The following is a 19783-nucleotide window of genomic DNA, read 5'->3' as shown; positions in this document are numbered from 1 at the left end:
CATGTGTCTGTGGGCTGTATGAATGTCTTCTTTTGAGAAATGTCTGTTCCTATCCTTTGCCCACTTTTTGATGGGGTTGTTTGTTTTTTTCTTCTGAATTGTTTGAGTTCCTTGTAGATGTTGGATATTAGCCCTTTGTCAGATGAGTAGATTGCAAAAATTTTCTCCCATTCTGTAGGTTGCCTGTTCACTCTGATGGTAGTTTCTTTTGCTGTGCAGAAGCTCTTTAGTTTAATCAGATCCCATTTGTCAATTTTGGCTTTTGCTGCCGTTGCTTTTGGTGTTTTAGACATGAAGTCCTTGCCCATGCCTATGTCCTGAATGGTACTACCTAGGTTTTCTTCTAGGGTTTTTATGGTATTAGGTCTAACATTTAAGTCTCTAATCCATCTTGAATTAATTTTCGTATAAGGGGTAAGGAAAGGATCCAGTTTCAGCTTTCTACTTATGGCTAGCCAATTTTCCCAGCACCATTTATTGAATAGGGAGTCCTTTCCCCATTTCTTGTTTCTCTCAGGTTTGTCAAAGATCAGATGGCTGTAGATCATGAATTCTTAAGTACTGTAGCTTTGCAGCAAGATTAGAAATGAAGAATATGAGTCTTCTAACTTTGTTCTTTCCCAAGATTGTTTCAGGTGTTCAGGATCCCTTGTATTTCCATATGAATTTTAGAACTGTCTTGTCAATCTATTTAAAAAATGCAGTTGGGATTTTTATAGGGATTGCATTGAATCAGTAGATCAAAATTTGGAGAGTATTGCCATCTTAACAATATTAAAATTTTCCATTCATGAATATAGGATGTCTTTCCATTTATACAGGATTTTTCATTTCTGATTTTGGTAATTTAATTCTTCTTTAATTTCTCTAATAATGTTTTATAATTTTTTGTCTGTACCTTGCACTTCTTTTGTTAAATTTATTCCTCAGAATGTTATTATTTTTGATATTATTGATACTATTTGATAATATTGTAAATGAAATTGTTTTCTTTCCATTAGTTTCATATATATGTGAAACTAATAGTATATGACTATGAGCTATATATATTATGAACATATTAAACTAATAATAATATATTACTATATATGAAACTAATAATATGACTTTCCATTAGTTTCCATTATTTTTATATAAATAGATATATGAAATTTTACTTTATCTACATATATGAAACTCTCCATTAGTTTCATATATATATACATTTTTATATAGTTTCATTTCAAACATGAACTATAAAACTATAAAACTATATATAGTTTATCAAGTATAAACAACTATATATAGTTTTATTTTTGTATTGTTCATTGCTAGTGCATGAGTATAACTAAGTTTTGAATATTGGTCTTTTATACTGCTTGCTCAGCTAGTTTATTAGCTCTAAGAATTCTGTGTATGGATTCCTTAGGATTCCCAAAATACAAATCATGTCATTTGTGAAGGAATGTACTTTTACTTATTCCTTTCAAGTCTGGAGGCTTTGTATTTGCCAAATTTCCTTGGCTGTAGCCTCTAGTACAGTTTTGAATAGAAGTGGTGAGAGAAGACATCCTTTTCTTGTTCTTTATCTTAGGAGAACACTTTCAATCTTTCACTATTAGTATGATAGTAGATGTGGGTTTTTCATAGGTGTGCCTCATCAAATTTAGGATGTTATCTTTTATAATTAGTTGTTAAGTGTTATTTTCATGAAATGGTGTTAGATTTTGTCAAATGACTTTTCTGCATCTCATGAGATGGTCAGTGTATTATTCTATTAATAGAGTGTATTACATAGATTGATTTTTGTATGCTGAATTAACATTGCATTCCTGGGATAAATCCTACTTAATTATGGCATATGATCCTTTTTATATACTGCTAAATTCAGTTGCTAATATATTGTTAATGATTTTTGCATTTGTATTTATAAGGGATATCGTTCTGTAGTTTCCTTTAGATGTTTTTGCCTGGCTTTGGTCTCTGGGTAATGTAGTGCTCTCATAGAATGAGTTAAAAAGTGCTTCCTCTTTTCCTATTTTTGGAAGAGTTTGTGAAACATTTGGTAGAATTCACCAGGGAAACCATATGGTACTGGGCTTTTATTTTGGAAAAAAAAAAATATTACCACTACTCAGTCTCTTTATTTTTAAGAGATATTCACATTTTCTATTTATTCTTGACTCAGTTTTGGCAGTTTCTGTACATCTAGGAGCTTGATCATTTTGTCTACATAACCTAATTTGTTGGAACAAATTGCTTGTAGTATTTCTTTGGAAATATTTTTGTGCCTATGGTTCATAGTAATGTCTCACTTTTTATTCCTGATGTTGGTAATTTAAGTCTTCTCTCTTCTCTTTCAACATTTATCAATTGTGTTGATCTTTCAAAGAACCAGCTTTTGGTTTCATTGATGTTCTCTATAGCTTTTAAATTCTCTATTTCATGAATTTCTGCTCTAATCTTTATAATTTCCTTCTCTGCTTGATTTATTTAGCTTTTCTTTTCCTAGTGTCTTCAGGTGGAAGGTTATCAACTTCAGATTTTTTTTTTTCATTTCTAATATAGACATTTATAGCTATAAATTTACTTCTAAGCATTGCTTTACTTGCATCCTATAAGTTTTGGCATGTTATATTTTCATTATTATTCACTTTAAAGTATTTTCTAATTCTCCTATTGATTTTTTCTTTGAATCTTTGCTAGAAGAATGTTGTTGGATTTTCACTTTTTTGTGAATTTCCCAAATTTTCTTCTGTTATGTATTTTATTTGATTGTCTTTGAGTAGGAGAACATAAAGTGAACTACATTTCTATATACCAGCAACAACAGTTGTGAAATATAATTTAAAAATACACTACTCTTAATAGCAACAGAAATAGAGTGTATCTAAATCTAATGAAATATGTGCAGTATCTTTGTGTATAAATTATAAAACTTTACTAAGAGACATTAAAGAATACCTAAATCCGGCCGGGCGCGGTGGTACAAGCCTGTAATCCCAGCACTTTGGGAGGCCGAGACGGGCGGATCACGAGGTCAGGAGATCGAGACCATCCTGGCTAATATGGTGAAACCCCGTCTCTACTAAAAAAATACAAAAAACTAGCCGGGCGCGGTGGCGGGTGCCTGTAGTCCCAGCTACTCCGGAGGCTGAGGCAGGAGAATGGCGGGAACCCGGGAGTCGGAGCTTGCAGTGAGCTGAGATCCGGCCACTGCACTCCAGCCTGGGCGACAGAGCGAGACTCTGTCTCAAAAATAAATAAATAAATAAATAAATAATACCTAAATCAATGGACAGATATAAAAAGTTCATAGATTAGAATATGAAATATTACAAAGATATTGCTTTTTTCCCCAATTCATCTACAGATCTATAAAATGCAAAATAGAGTCAAATCCCAGTGAAGATTTAAAAAACATTTTTCGTGGAACTTGATGAGCTGATTCTAAAGTTTGTATGGAACAACAAAGATTAAATAGTAGCCGAAATACTCTTGAAGAACTGCCTGGTCAGGAGACTAGATCTAGTGTGCATCAGTACATTATAAAACTATAATAATTCTACCAGTGTAGACTTGGTGCTGGTATAGACAAATGAATGAGGGAATCAAATAGAAAGCCAGAAAAAAATGCTTGCATATATGAAGATCATATGTGTTGGAGCAGACATTGCTGATCAACAGGAAAAAGAAGGGATACCTTGTAGATAGTGCTGGGATTATAAAATTATTGTTAAGTACAACTCATAAATAAATAAGTGTAGAAATAATGTGCATGTTGATTAGCTTGACTTAGCCATTCCACAATGCATACATGTATCAAAACATAATGTTGTACATCATAAATATAAAAAATATTTTCAATTTTAAAATGATATGATAGTTCATATGCAAAAAGGGATATCTTTCTCCGTATATTGAATCAATTCCAGATGGATCAAGTCTGAAATAGAAAAAGTAAAACTTTGAAATATTTAAAAAATATATTAATAACAATTTTTCTTTTGACTGCAGGGTAGAGAAGCATTTCTTCCTTTTTAAAAATTTTATAAAATGTTGTATTTTATAAGTAGCAGCTTCCATCTCCCCACCCAAATCATGCACACATATACATATCTTGTCTTTGTCTTTAATACATTTCCAAAAGGGGGCACTTATCAATATTTCATCCATCTCCAAACATCTGACTCACATAGAGGAGAAAAGAGTTGCTTATTTCATAGACCAAGCTATCAAAACACTCCTTTCACTATTTCTGCTCACCTAAAAGATGCAGCCTAGAATTATTTTAAGCTGTTTATGTTATTTGCAATATTATGGGAGAGTAAATTACTAACATTCACAAGGTTATAAGCTGCAAAATAACTACTTTGTTTTTTTAAAAGAAAATTAGAATCTCATTAATGATATATTAGCATCATTAACAGAAAAAAAAGCATTTACAATAACTTAAAAACCAGCCATGTAGGAAGATAATGTGTTAACCACTACAGAGAAAATAGGTCTTGTTATTTGATTTTACTGGCACACTCAAGTGTATCTTGAACTTTGAGAGTCTCTATCCTGAATAGATGATGAAGCATTCAGGTAAAATAAGAGTTATAAGTGTGAGTTTTCAAGGGTCACTGCCTCAAAGGAGGTACAGGAGTAGCCACAGTCCTACAGTTTATTCCAACATTGAGATCTTCCTAGAAAGATCAGCATAATTTTGTTTTGAGGAGAGTTGACAATTCATCAGCCTCAGTATTCACATCTTATAAAACATTATTCCATATTAAAAAGACTTTGTCCCAAAGAAATATGTTTTTCATCACTTCTCCAACTTCTTGTACTTGGCTTCCAGTTTTTGTGTGTGTGTGTGTTTTTTTTAGTATGCATTTACTTTTAAGCTGTCTGCTCAAGAGCTGCTACCTGCTCTTCAATGACATTGATCTGATCCAGATAAGGCTGCAGTCCAGCATACTACTGAACTTAAACTTAAGTCCTTTAAGTATCTGCTAATGTTTATAGCAGTATCTTTTATTTCAAGATACTTCAAGCTGAGTAGTTTATTCATTTTCCAGGAGCTTATAGTCTTCATTGGTGGTCATCAATTCTCCAGTAAGATAAATGTCCATTTTGGGGAACATGTCCCAGAAGAGCTCAGTGATCTCAGCTTCAGCAGGCTCCTTTGTTTCCTCAGGTGTCTCCATGGTGGCAATGTCTCAAGTTAGTTTCTCACATCGGGTCACTAGGACACCTCAGGCACCATCATCATGGCAGGTTTTGTGCTGCTTGAAAAACTTTTTTTTCCTTTTTCCATTTTTTATTTATTTTCTTTCCATTTTTTCATTTTTTATTTTCTTTTGATTTTTTCATTATTTTATTTTATTTTAAGTTCCGGGATACATGTGCAGGATGTGCAGGTTTGTTCCATAGGTAAAAATATACCACAATAGTTTACTGCACCTGTCAACTCATCACCAAGGTATCAAGCCCAGCACACATTAGCTATTTTTTCTAATGCTCTCTATCCCCATGCTTGCCCTCCACTGACAGTGTGTGTTGTTTCCCTCCCTGTGTCCATGCATTCTCAATGTTCAGCTCATACTTATAGGTGAAAACATGTGGTGTTTTGTTTACTGTACCTGCATTAATTTGCTGAAAATAATGGCTTCCAGCTCCATTCATGTCTCTGCAAAGGACATAATCTCATTTCATTTTATGGGTGCACAGTATTCCATGGTGTATATATAACACATTTTCTTTATCCAGTCTATCACTGATGAGCATTTAGGTTAATTTTATGTTTATGCTATTGTGAAAAGTGCTGCAATGAACATATGTGTGCGTGTATCTTTATAATAGGATGACTTATATTCCTTGGGTATATACCCAGTAATAAAATTGCTGGGTTACATGAAATGGTATTTCTGTCTCTAGGCTTTGAGGAATCATCACACTGTCTTCCACAATGGGTGAACTAATTTACATTCTCACCAACAGTGAAAAAGTGTTTTTATTTCTCCACAGCCTCACCAATATCTATTGTTTCTTGACTTTTACTAATCACTTTTCCGACTGGCATGAGATGGCATCTCATTGTGGTTTTGTATTTGCATTTCTGTAATGATCAGTGATGTAGAACTTTTTTTCATATGTTTGTTGCTTACATAAATGTCTTCTTTTGAGAAGTGTCTGTTCATGTCCTTTGCCCACTTTTTGATGGGGTTGTTTTATTTTTTATGGTACATTTGTTTAAGTTCCTTGGAGATTCTGGATATCATACCTTTGTCAGATGGATAGATTGCCAAATTTTTCTTCCATTCTGTAGGTTGCCTGTTCACTCTGATGATAGTTTCTTTTGCTGCGCAGAAGCTCTTTACTTTAATTAGATCCCATTTGCCAATTTTTTGTTTGTTGCAATTCCTTTTGATGTTTTTATCATAAAATCTTTGCTCATGCCTATGTCCTAAATGATATTGCCTAGATTTTCTTCTAGGATTTTTAGAGTTTGGGGTTTCACAGTTAAGACTTTAATACATGTTGAGTTGATTTTTGTATAAGGTGTAAGAAAGAGGTCCAGTTTTAATTTTCTGCATATGGCTAGCCAGTTCTCCTAACATCATTTAATAAATAAGGAATCCTTTTTCATTGGTTGTTTTTGTCAGATTTCCCAAAAATTAGATGTTTATAGATGTGTGGTCTTATTTCTGAGTTCTCTATTCTGTTCTGTTGGTTGATATGTCTGTTTTTGTACCAGTAGCATTACTGTAGCCTTGTAGTACAATTTGAAGTTGGGTAGTATGATGCCTCCAGCTGTGTTATTTTTGCTTAGGATCATTTTAGCTATATGGGCTCTCCTTTGGTTTCATATGAATTTTAATGTAGTTTTTTCTAATTTTGTGAAGAATGTCAATGGTATTTTAATGGGAATCGCATTGAATCTGTAAATTATTTTGGGCAGTATGGCCATTTTCATTTCAAAATATTGATTCTTCCTATTCATGAACATGGAATGTTTTTCCATTTGTTTGTGTCCTCTCTCATTTCCTTGAGAAGTGATTTGTAGTTCTCTTTTAAGAAGTCCTTCAGTTTCCTTGTTAGCTGTATTCCTGAGTATGTTATTCTCTTTGTAGCAATTGTGAATGGGAAATAATTCACAATTGGGCTCTCTGCTTGTCTATTGTTGGTGATAGGAATGCTTCTGATTTTTGCACATTGATTTGAATCCTGAGACTTTGCTGAAGTTTCTTATCAGCTTAGGAATTTTTTAATCTGAGAAAATGGAACTTTCTAGATATAGGATCATGTCATCTGCAAAAAGAGACAATTTGACTTCCTCTCTTCCTATTTGAATATGCTTTATTTCTTTCTCTTGCCTGATTGCCCTTGCCAGAACTTCCAATACTATGTTGAATAGGCATGGTGAGAGAGGGTACCCTTGTCTTATTTTGTTTTTTAAGGGGAATGCTTCCAACTTTTGCCTGACTGGGATGATATTGGCTGAAGTTTTGTCATAAATTGTTCTAATTATTTTGACATATGTTTCATCAATACCTAGCTTATTAAGAATTTTCAACATGAAAGTGTGTTGAACTATACCGAGGGCCTTTTCTGCATCTATTGAGATAATCATGTGGTTTTTGTCTTTAGTTCTGTTTATGTTATTAATTATACTTATTGATTTGCATTTGTTGGAACCAACCATGCATCCAGGATGGAAAGATGACTTTATTGTGGTGTATAAGCTTTTTGATGTGCTTCTGAATTTGGTTTGCCAGTATTTTATTGAGGATTTTTACATCATGTTCATCAGGGATATTGGCCTAAAGTTTTCTTTTTTCTTGTATCTCTGTCAGGTTTTGGTATCAGCATGATGCTGGCCTCATAAAAAGAGTTAGGGAGGAGTCCCTCATTTTCAGTTGTTTGAAATAGTTTCAGAAGAAATAGTACAAGCTCCTCTTTGTACCTCTTGTAGAATTCAGCTGTAAATTATCTGGTTCTGGACTTTTTTTGATTGGTAAGCTATTTATTACTGCCTCAATTTCAGAACCTGTTTTATTGGTCTATTCAGGGATTCAACTTCTTCCTGCTTCAGTCTTAGGAGGATGTATGTGCCCAGGAATTTATCCATTTCTTCTAGATTTTCTAGTAAATTTGCATAGTGTTGTGTGTAGTATTCTCTGATGGCTGCTTGTATTTCTTCAGGGTCATTAGTGATATCCCCTTTATCATTTTTCATTGTTTCTAATTTGTTCTTCTCTCTTTTATTCCTTATTAGTCTAGGTAGTGGTCTATTTTATTACTTTTTCAAGAAAAACAAAAGACAGCTTCAGGATTCGGTGATTTTTTGAAGGGTTTTATGTGTCTCTGTCTCCTTCAGTTCTACTATGGTCTTGGTTATTTCTTGTCTTCTATACCCTTGGGGTTTGCTTGCTCTCATTTCTCTAGTTCTTTTAGTTGTGATGTTAGAACGTATATTTGAGATATTTCTAACTTTTTGATGTGGACATTTAGTGTTATAAATTTCCCTCTTAACACTGCTTTGGCTGGGTCCTGGAGATTCTGGTACTTTGTCTCTTTGTTCTCACTGGTTTTAAAAAACTTCTTGATTCTGCCTTAATTTCATTATTTACCTTGGAGTCATTCAGGAGCAGGTTGCTCAATTTTCAGGTAGTAGTTAATTTTGAGTGGGGTTTCTAATACTGAGTTCTAATTTGATTGCACTGTGGTCTGAGAAACTGTTATGATTTCAGTTTGGCTGCATTTGCTGAAGAGCATTTTACTTCCAATTATGTGACCAATTTTAGAGTAAGTGTCATTTGATGTCAAGATGAATGTATACTCTGTTGTTTTTGGGTGGAGAGTTCTGTAGATATTTATCATGTCCACTTGACCGAGAGCTGAGTTCTTGTCATGAATATTCTTGTTAATTTTCTGTCTCAATGAGCAGTCTAATGTTGAGAGTGCAGTGTTAAATCTCCCATTATTATTGTGTGGCAGTCGGAGCCTCTTTGTGGGTCTATAAGAACTTGTTTTAAGAACCTGGGTGCTTCCATATTGGGTGCATATATATTTAGGATAGTTAGCTTTTCTTGTTGAATTGACCCCTTTACCATTATGTAATGCCCTTCTTTGTATTTTTTGATCTTTGTTGATTTACAGTCTGTTTTGTCATAAACTAGGATTGCAACCCCTGCTTTTTGCTGCTTTCTATTTGTGGTTATATTTTTCTTTTTCCCTTTCTGTTGAGCTTATTTGTGTCTTTGCACATGAGATGGGTCTGTTGAATACAGCACACCAATAGGTCTCCACTCTTTATTCAGTTTGTCATTTTGTGTCTTTTAATTGGGGCATTTAGCCCACATACATTTAAGGTTAATATTGTTATGTGTGAATTTGATTATGTCACCATGATGCTAGCTGGTTATTTTGCAGCAGCCTTGCTAATTTAATGCTTTTTAGTGTCATTGGTCTGTGTACTGCAGTGTGTATTTTTTTTTTTTTTTTTTTTTTTTTTCTGAATGGCAAAGGTTTTTCCTTTTCATAGTTAGTGGTTCCTTCAGGAACTCTTGGAAAGCAGGCCTGGTGGTGACAAATTCCCTCTCAGCATTTGGTTGTCTGAAAAGAATTGTATTTCTCCTTTGCTTATGAAGCTTAGTTTGGCCAGATATGAAACTCTGGTTTGAAAATTATTTTCTTTAAGAATGTTGAATATTGGCCCCCAATCTCTTCTGGCTTGTAGAATTTCCACCGAGAGGTCTACTGTTATTCTGATGGGCTTCCATTTGTAGGTTACTGCCCTTTCTTTCTGACTGCCTTTAACAATTTCTTTCTTCATTTTGAACTTGGATAGTATGATGCTTATGTGACGTGGAGTTGATCTTCTCACAGAATATCTTACTGGAGTTCTACGGGTTTCTTGAATTTTAATGTTGGCTCATCTTGCTAGGCTGGGGAAGATGATATCCTGAAATATGTTTTGGATGATATCCTGAAGTAGATTTGTTAACTTTGTTTCATTCTCACTGTTTCTTTCCAGCATCCCAATCAGTCATAGGTTCAGTCTTTTTACATAATCCCATATTTCTCGGAGGTTTTGTTTGTTCTTTTTCATTCTTTTTTTCTCTAGTCTTGTCTGCCTGTCTTAATTTTGGCAATAATGGCTTCAAACTCTGAAATTCTTTCCTCCACTTGGTCTACTTGTCTATTGATACTTGTGGTTGCATTGTAAAGTTCCCTTGTTTTGTTTCTCAGCTTCATCTGGTCATTTATGTACCTCTCTCAACTGGTTATTCTATTAACAGCTCCTTGAGTATTTTATTATGGTTTTTAGCTTCTTCGCATTGGGTTAGAACATGTTCCTTTACCTCAGCGAAGTTTGTTATTACACACCTTCTGAAGCCTGCTTCTGTCAGTTCATCCATCTCAGACTGAGACTCAGCTCAGTCCTGTGCCCTTCCTGGAATGGTGTTGTGATCATCTGAAGGAGAAGAGGCACTCTGGCAATTACAGTTTTCAGCATTCTTTCATCGATTCTTTCTCATCTTCATAACTTTATCTACCTTCAATCTTTGAGGCTGCTGACCTTTGGATGGGGTTTTATAGGGACTTTTCATTGATGCTGTTGTTATTGCTTTCCGATTGTTTTTCTTTTAATAGTCAGGCCTCTCTTCCATAGGGCTGCCGTGGGATGTGCTGGGGGACCACTTTACACTCTATTAACCTGGGTTCCTCCTGAAACTGGTGATGTCACCAGTGGAGGCTGCAGAACAGCAAAGGTGGTTGCATGCTTCTTTCTCTGGGAGCTCTGTCTCAGAGGGCACCAACCTTATGCCAGCAGGAATGTTCGTGTATTAGCCATCATTCCACCCTGCTTTTTATCATTCTCTGTGGGTGATACCCATCACCTAATCAGTCTCAATAAAAGAACCTAGATACCTCAGTTGCTGGTGCAGGATTCACTTGCCACTTTTTTTCTTCTTAGTGGAGACTATGACCACAGCTGTTTTTACTCAGACATCTTTGTCTCTTCTTGAGAAACTTTTCTTTTTTTTTTTTTATTATTATACTTTAAGTTCTAGGGTACATGTGCATAACGTGCAGGTTTGTTACATATGTATACTTGTGCCATGTTGCTGTGCTGCACCCATCAACTCGTCAGAACCCATCAACTCGTCATTTACATAAGGTATAACTCCCAATGCAATCCCTCCCCCTCCCCCCTCCCCATGATAGGCCCCGGGTGTGATGTTCCCCTTCCCGAGTCCAACTGATCTCATTGTTCAGTTCCCACCTATGAGTGAGAACATGCGGTGTTTGGTTTTCTCTTCTTGTGATAGTTTGCTAAGAATGATGGTCTCCAGCTGGATCCATGTCCCTACAAAGGACACGAACTCATCCTTTTATATGGCTGCATAGTATTCCATGGTGTATATGTGCCACATTTTCTTAATACAGTCTGTCACTGATGGACATTTGGGTTGATTCCAAGTCTTTCCTATTGTGAATAGTGCCACAATAAATATACGTGTGCATGTGTCTTTATAGCAGCATGATTTATAATCCTTTGGGTATATCCCCAGTAATGGGATGGCTGGGTCATAAGGAATTTCTAGTTCTAGATCCTTGAGGAATCGCCATACTGTTTTCCATAATGGTTGAACCACTTTACAATCCCACCAACAGTGTAAAAGTGTTCCTATTTCTCCACATCCTCTCCAGCACCTGTTGTTTCCTGACTTTTTAATGATTGCCATTCTAACTGGTGTGAGATGGTATCTCATTGTGGTTTTGATTTGCATTTCTCTGATGGCCATTGATGACGAGCATTTTGTCATGTGCCTGTTGACTGTATGCATGTCTTCTTTTGAGAAGTGTCTATTCATATCCTTTGCCCACTTTTTGATGGGGTTGTTTGTTTTTTTCTTGTAAATTTGCTTGAGTTCTTTGTAGGTTCTGGATATTAGCCCTTTGTCAGATGAGTAGATTGCAAAAATTTTCTCCCATTCTGTAGGTTGCCTGTTCACTCTGATGGTAGATTCTTTTGCTGTGCAGAAGCTCTTTAGTTTAATTAGATCCCATTTGTCAATGTTGGCATTTGTTGCCATTGCTTTTGGTGTTTTAGACCTGAAGTCCTTGCCCATGCCTATGTCCTAAATGGTACTACCTAGGTTTTCTTCCAGTTTTTATGGTACTAGGTCTAATATTTAAGTCTCTAATCCATCATGAATAAATTTTCATAAAAGGAGTAAGGAAAGGATCCAGTTTCAGCTTTCTACTTATGGCTAGCCAATTTTCCCAGCACCATTTATTAAATAGGGACTTCTTTCCCCCATTTCTTGTTTCTCTCAGATTTGTCAAAGATCAGATGGCTGTAGATGTGTGGTATTATTTCTGAGGACTCTGTTCTGTTCCATTGGTCTACATCTCTGTTTTGGTACCAGTACCATGCTGTTTTGGTTACTGTAGCCTTGTAGTATAGTTTGAAGTCAGGTATTGTGATGCCTCCAGCTTTGTTCTTTTGACTTAGGATTCTCTTGGCAATGTGGGCTCTTTTTTAGTTCCATATGAACTTTAAAGCAGTTTTTTCCAATTCTGTGAAGAAACTCATTGGTAGCTTGATGCGGATAGCATTGAATCTATAAATGACCTTGGGCAGTATGGCCATTTTCATGATATTGATTTTTCCTATCCATGAGCATGGTATGTTCTTCCATTTGTTTGTGTCCTCTTTTATTTTGCTGAGCAGTGTTTGTAGTTCTCCTTGAAGAGGTTCTTTACAACCTTGTAAGTTGGATTCCTAGGTATTTTATTGTCTTTGAAGCAATTGTGAATGGAAGTTCATTCCTGATTTTGCTCTCTGTTTGTCTGTTACTGGTGTATAAGAATGCTTGTGATTTTTACACATTAATTTTGTATCCTGAGACTTTGCTGAAGTTTCTTATCAGCTTAAGGAGATTTTGGGCTGAGACGATGGGGTTTTCTAATATACAATCATGTCATCTGCAATAGGGCCAATTTGACTTCTTCTTTTCCTAGCTGAATACCCTTGATTTCTTTCTCTTGCCTGATTGCCCTAGCCAGAATTTCAACACTATGTTGAATAGGAGTGGTGAGAGAGGGCATCCCTGTCTTGTGCCAGTTTTCAAAGGGAATTTTTCCAGTTTTTGCCCATTCAGTATGATATTGGCTGTCGGTTTGTCATAAATAGCTCTTATTATTTTGAGATACGTTCCATCAACACCAAATTTATTGATCGTTTTTAGCATGAAGGGCTGTTGAGTATTGTCAAAGACCTTTTCTGCATCTATTGAGATAATCATGTGGTTCTTGTCTTTGATTCTGTTTATATGCTGGATTACATTTATTGATTTGCGAATGTTGAACCAGCCTTGCATCCCAAGGATGAAGCCCACTTGATCATGGTGGATAACCTTTTTGATGTGCTGCTGAATCCGGTTTGCCAGTATTTTATTGAGGATTTTTGCATCGATGTTCATCAGGGATATTGTCTAAAATTCTCTTTTCTTGTTGTGTCTCTGCCAGGCTTTGGTCTCAGGATGATGTTGGCCTCATAAAATGAGTTAGGCAGCATTCCCTCTTTTTCTATAGATTGGAATAGTTTCAGAAGGAATGGTACCAGCTCCTCCTTGTACCTCTGGTAGAATTCAGCTGTGAACGCATCTGGTCCTGGACTTTTTTTGGTGGGTAGGCTATTAATTATTGCTTCATTTCAGAGCCTGCTATTGGTCTATTCAGGATTCAACTTCTTCCTGGTTTAGTCTTGGAGAGTGTAAGTGTCCAGGAAATTATTCATTTCTTCTAGATTTTCTAGTTGATTTGGTAGAGGTGTTTATAGTATTCTCTGATGGTAGTTTGTATTTCTGTGGGGTCGGTGGTGATATGCCCTTTATCATTTTTTATTGCGTCTATTGATTCCTCTCTCTTTTTTCTTTATTAGTCTTGCTAGCGGTCTGTCAATTTTGTTGATCTTTTCAAAAAACCAACTCCTGGATTCATTGATTTTTTGGAGGGTTTTTTGTGTCTCTATCTCCTTCAGTTCTGCTCTGATCTTAGTTATTTCTTGCCTTCTGCTAGCTTTTGAAGGTGTTTGCTCTTGCTTCTCTAGTTCTTTTAATTGTGATGTTAGAGTGTCCATTTTGGATCTTTCCAGCTTTCTCTTGTGGGCATTTAGTGCTATAAATTTCCCTCTACACACTGCTTTAAATGTGTCCCAGAGATTCTGGTATGTTGTATCTTTGTTCTCATTGGTTTGAAAGAACATCTTGATTTCTGCCTTCATTTTGTTATGTACCCAGTAGTCATTAAGGAGCAGGCTGCTCATTTTTCATGTAGTTGAGCATTTTGATTGAGTTTCTTAGTCCTGAGTTCTAGTTTGATTGCACTGTGGTCTGACAGTTTGTTACAATTTCTGTTCTTGTACATTTGCTGAAGAGTGCTTTACTTCCAATTATGTGGTCAATTTTGGAATAAGTGTGATGTGGTGCTGAGAAGAATGTATATTTTGTTGATTTGGGGTGGAGAGTTCTATGGATGTCTATTAAGTCTGCTTGCTGCAGAGGTGAGTTCAATTCCTGGATATCCTTGGTAACTTTCTGTCTTGTTGATCTGTCTAATGTTGACAGTGGGGTGTTGAAGTCTCCCATTATTATTGTATGGGAGTCTAAGTCTCTTTCTAAGTCTCTAAGGACTTGCTTTATGAATCTGGGTGCTCCTGTATTGGGTGCATATATATTTAGGATTGTTAACTCTTCCTGTTGCATTGATCTCTTTACCATTATGTAATGGCCTTCCTTGTCTCTTTTGATCTTTGTTGGTTTAATATCTGTTTTATCAGAGATGAGTATTGCAACTCCTGCTTTTTTTTGTTCTCCATTTGCTAGGTAGATCTTCCTCCATCCCTTTATTTTGAGCCTATGTATGTCTCTGCATGTGAGATGGGTCTCCTGAATACAGCAGACTGATGGATCTTGACTCTTTATCCAGTTGCCAGTTTGTGTCTTTTAATTGGACTATTTAGTCCATTTACATTTAAGGTTAATATTGTTATGTGTGAACTTGATACTGCCATTATGATAATAACTGGTTATTTTGCTCGTTAGTTGATGCAGTTTCTTCCTAGCCTCGATGGTCTTTACATTTTGGCATGTTTTTGCAATGGCTGGTACCGGTTGTTCCTTTCCATGTTTAGTGCTTCCTTCAGGGTCTCTTGTAAGGCAGGCCTGGTGGTGACAAAATCTCTAAGCATTTACTTATCTATAAAGGATTTTATTTCTCCTTCACTTATGAAGATGCGCTCTTATTTTTTGATTTTCCAGCTTTTCTGCCCTGCTTTTTCCCCATCTTTGTAGTTTTATCTGCCTCTGGTCATTGATGATGGTGACGTACTGATGGGGTTTGGTGTAGGTGTCCTTCCTGTTTGATAATTTTCCTTCTAACCATAAGGACCCTCAGCTGTATGTCTGTTGGAGATTGCTTGAGGTCCACTCCACACCCTGTTTGCCTGGGTATCAGCAGCAGAGGTTGCAGAAGATAGAATATTGCTGAACAGCAAGTGTACCTCTCTGATTCTTACTTTGGAAGCTTCCACTCAGGGGTGTACTCCACCCTGTGAGGTGTGGGGTATCAGTCTGCCCCTAGTCGGGGATGTCTCCTAGTTAGGCTACTCAGGGGTCAGGGACCCACTTGAGCAGGCAGACTGTCCGTTCTCAGATCTCAACCTCCGTGTGGAGAGATCCACTGCTCTCTTCAAAGCTGTCAGAGAGAGTCGTTTGCGTCTGCAGTGGTTTTGCTGCTTTTGTTGTTGTTGTTGTTGTTTAGCTGTGTCCTGTCCCCAGAGGTGGAGTCTACAGAGACAGGCAGGCTTCCTTGAGCTGCTGTGAGCTCCACCCAGTTTGAGCTTCCCAGCGGCTTTTTTTGCCTACTTAACTCTCAGCAATGGTGGGCGCCCCTCCCCCAGCCTCGCTGCTGCCTTGCAGTTAGATCACACACTGCGGTGCTAGCAGTGAGAGAGACTCCGTGGGCGTCAGACCCTCCCGGCCAGGTGTGGGATATAATCTCCTGGTGTGCCCATTTGCTTAAAGCGCAGTATTGGGGTGGGAGTTACCCGATTTTCCAGGTGTTGTGTGTCTCAGTTCCCCTGGCTAGGAAAAGGGATTCCCTTCCCCCTTGCACTTCCCAAGTCAGGCGATGCCTCTCCCTGCTTCAGCTCTCGCTGGTCGGGCTGCAGCAGCTGACCAGCACCGATTGTCCGGCACTCCCTAGTGAGATGAACCCAGTACCTCAGTTGAAAATGCAGAAATCACCGGTCTTCTGTGTGGCTCGCGCTGGGAGTTGGAGACTGGAGCTGTTCCTATTTGGCCATCTTGCTCCGCCCCTCGAGAAACTTTTCTTAAGCAAGACACTAAACATCCAAACCATAATGAAAAACAGTGACAAAGTGAACTATGTTAAAATAAGAATTTATTGTCATCTAAAAGTTACCACAAAAAGATGAAAATAAGTAAGTTGCAACTGGGAGAATAATATTCAATGAATCCAGCCAGAGTATTAGTAACCAAAAATACAACAAACTTCTAGAAAGCAATAAGAAAAAGATAAACGCTTAATAGAAAAATCAGCAAAAAGCATGAATATGCCCTTGAAAGAAGAAAAAATAAATATGATACATAAATATATACAAATATATACAATATCATTGGTTATGAGGAAATTGAAAAATGAGTTCCTGAGATAACCTTTTACCAAAATCAGATGGGAAAAAATTCAAAAGTTTTGTAAACCAAGTTTTGGTGAACATGTAGTACAATGGGAACTCTCACACATTGCTGAAGAGAATTTAAATTGTAACCACTTCCAAAACTTACTATTTGTATCACCCAGAATAGTCAAGCATTTGCATACTCTTTCATCCAACAATTCCCCTTAAATTAATTCTTGCATATTTCCTCCCAGGAAATATATACAGGTATGTTTCAGCAGCACTGTTTGTAATATTAAATATAAGCAAACAACCCAAATGTCCATCAACAGTAGAATGGATAAATACATTAATGTATAAAAGATAGGAAAGTATACAGCCTGAAAAAATGAATAAACTACAGCTGTATTGAGTGACATGTATGAGTCTCCAGAAAATAATGTTGAGTGAAAAAAGCATCTAAAAACCACATGCAGTATGGTTTCATGTATTGTAAGTTAAAAAAAAAAAAAAAGATATATACACACAGTGGTCAAACTATAAAGAAAAAAAGGTATAGTTATAATACACTTAAGATAGTGTTTATCACCAGTGGCAACAAAGGACAGTGCATTCTGGGTGGGTTATACAGAGGACTTTTGCACTACTAGCCATATTCTATTTCTTGCCCTAGGAGTAAGTATACAGATGTTGATTTTATTATTCTTTAAACTGTACATATATTATAGATAATTTTATGATGTATGTTTAATGCACAATAAAAATTGAAAAGGGTATACTACAGAATTAAGGTATTGAATACTGTATCAGAAAACAACTGAACAAATGAATAATACATCGTAAAATTAAAAGGAATGAGTAATACTGTATTAAATGTTGATAGATATAAAGCCAATAATTTGGAGTCAATAATTACATAATAGTGTAAAATTAAAATTTAAAAGTATCATTTTTATTTTATTTTTTTTAAATTTATTTATTTATTTATTTTTTATTTTACTTTAAGTTCAGGTACATGTGCATAACACTTATATCATGTATAACTCCCCAATGCAATCCCTCCCTCCTCCCCTTCCCCATGAAAGCCCCAGTGTGTGATGTTCCCCTTCCTGAGTCCAAGTGATCTCATTGTTCAGTTCCCACCTATGAGAGAACATGCAGTGTTTGGTTTTCTCTTCTTGTGATAGTTTGCTAAGAATGATGGTTTCCAGCTGCATCCATGTCCCTACAAAGGACTCGAACTCATCCTTTTTTATGGCTGCATAGCATTCCATGGTGTATATGTGCCACATTTTCTTAATCCAGTCTGTCACAGATGGACATTTGGGTTGATTCCAAGTCTTTGCTATGTGAATAGTGCCGCAATAAACATACGTGTACATGTGTCTTTGTAGTAGAGTATTTATAATCCTTTGGGTATATACCCAGTAGTGGGATGGCTGGGTCATATGGTACATCTAGTTCTAGATCCTTGAGGAATCGCCATACTGTTTTCGATAATGGTTTAACTAGTTTACAGTCCCACCAACAGTGTAAAAGTGTTCCTATTTCTCCACATCCTCTCCAACACCTGTTGTTTCCTGACTTCTTAATGATTGCCATTCTAACTGGTGTGAGATGGTATCTCATTGTGGTTTTGATTTGCGTTTCTCTGATGGCAAGTGATGATGAGCATTTTTTCATGTGTCTGTTGGCTGTATGGATGTCATCTTTTGAGAAATGTCTGTTCATATCCTTTCCCCACTTTTTGATGGGGTTGTTTGTTTTTTTCTTATATATTTGTTTGAGTTCCTTGTAGATTCTGGATATTAGCCCTTTGTCAGATGAGTAGGTTGCAAAAATTTTGCCCATTCTGTAGGTTGCCTGTTCACTCTGATGGTAGTTTATTTAGCGGTGCAAAAGCTCTTTAGTTTAATTAGATCCCATTGTCATTTTGCTTTTGCTGCCGTTGCTTTTGGTGTTTTAGACATGAAGTCCTTGCCCATGTCCTGTGCCCTGAATGGTACTACCTAGATTTTCTCTCTAGGGTTTTTATGGTATTAGGTCTAACATTTAAGTCTCTAATCCATCTTGAATTATTTTCGTATAAGGGGTAAGGAAATGATCCAGTTTCAGCTTTCTACTTATGGTTAGCCAATTTTCCCAGCACCATTTATTAAATAGGGAATCCTTTCCCCATTTCTTGTTTCTCTCAGGTTTGTCGAAGAAGATCAGATGGCTGTAGATGTGTGGTATTATTTCTGAGGACTCTGTTCTGTTCCATTGGTCTATATCTCTGTTGTGGTACCAGTACCATGCTGTTTTGGTTACTGTAGCCTTGTAGTATAGTTTGAAGTCAGGTAGCGTGACGCCTCCAGCTTTGTCCTTTTGACTTAGAATGTCTTGGCAATGCAGGCTGTTTTTTGGTTCCATATGAACTTTAAAGCAGTTTTTTCCAATTCTGTGAAGAAAGTCATTGGTAGCTTGATGGGGATGGCATTGAATCTATAAATCACCTTGGGCAGTATGGCCATTTTCACGATATTGATTCTTCCTATCCATGAGCATGGTATGTTCTTCCATTTGTTTGTGTCCTCTTTTATTTCACTGAGCATGGTTTGTAGTTCTCCTTCAAGAGGTCCTTTACATCCCTTGTAAGCTGATTCCTAGGTTTTTATTCTCTTTGAAGCAATTGTGAATGGAAGTTCATTCCTGATTTGACTCTCTGCTTGTCTGTTACTGGTGTATAAGAATGCTTGTGATTTTTGCACATTAATTTTGTATCCTGAGACTTTGCTGAAGTTGCTTATCAGCTTAAGGAGATTTGGGCTGAGACAATGGGGTTTTCTAAATATACAATCATGTCATCTGCAAACAGGGACAATTTGAATTCTTCTTTTCCTAACTGGATTCCCTTGATTTCTTTCTCTTGCCTGATTGTCCTAGCCAGAACTTCCAACACTATGTTGAATAGGAGTGGTGTGAGAGGGCATCCCTGTCTTGTGCCAGTTTTCAAAGGGAATTTTTCCAGTTTTTGCCCATTCAGTATGATATTAGCTGTGGGTTTGTCATAAATAGCTCTTATTATTTTGAGGTACGTTCCATCAATACCGAATT

General features: G+C 36.5%; 1 pseudogene; it reads right to left on the bottom strand.

Moving 5' to 3' along the window:
• Positions 1–4792: 4792 nt before the first annotated feature.
• LOC117077757 overlaps positions 4793–19783 on the bottom strand; it is a 66665-nt pseudogene continuing 51674 nt past the window's right edge.

This window comes from Trachypithecus francoisi, unplaced genomic scaffold (genome assembly GCF_009764315.1).
Source record: "Trachypithecus francoisi isolate TF-2019V2 unplaced genomic scaffold, Tfra_2.0 Lachesis_group6, whole genome shotgun sequence".
NCBI lineage: Eukaryota > Metazoa > Chordata > Mammalia > Primates > Cercopithecidae > Trachypithecus > Trachypithecus francoisi.
Note: the sequence above shows the minus strand (reverse complement) of the source record. Positions and strands in the feature narration are given on the sequence as shown.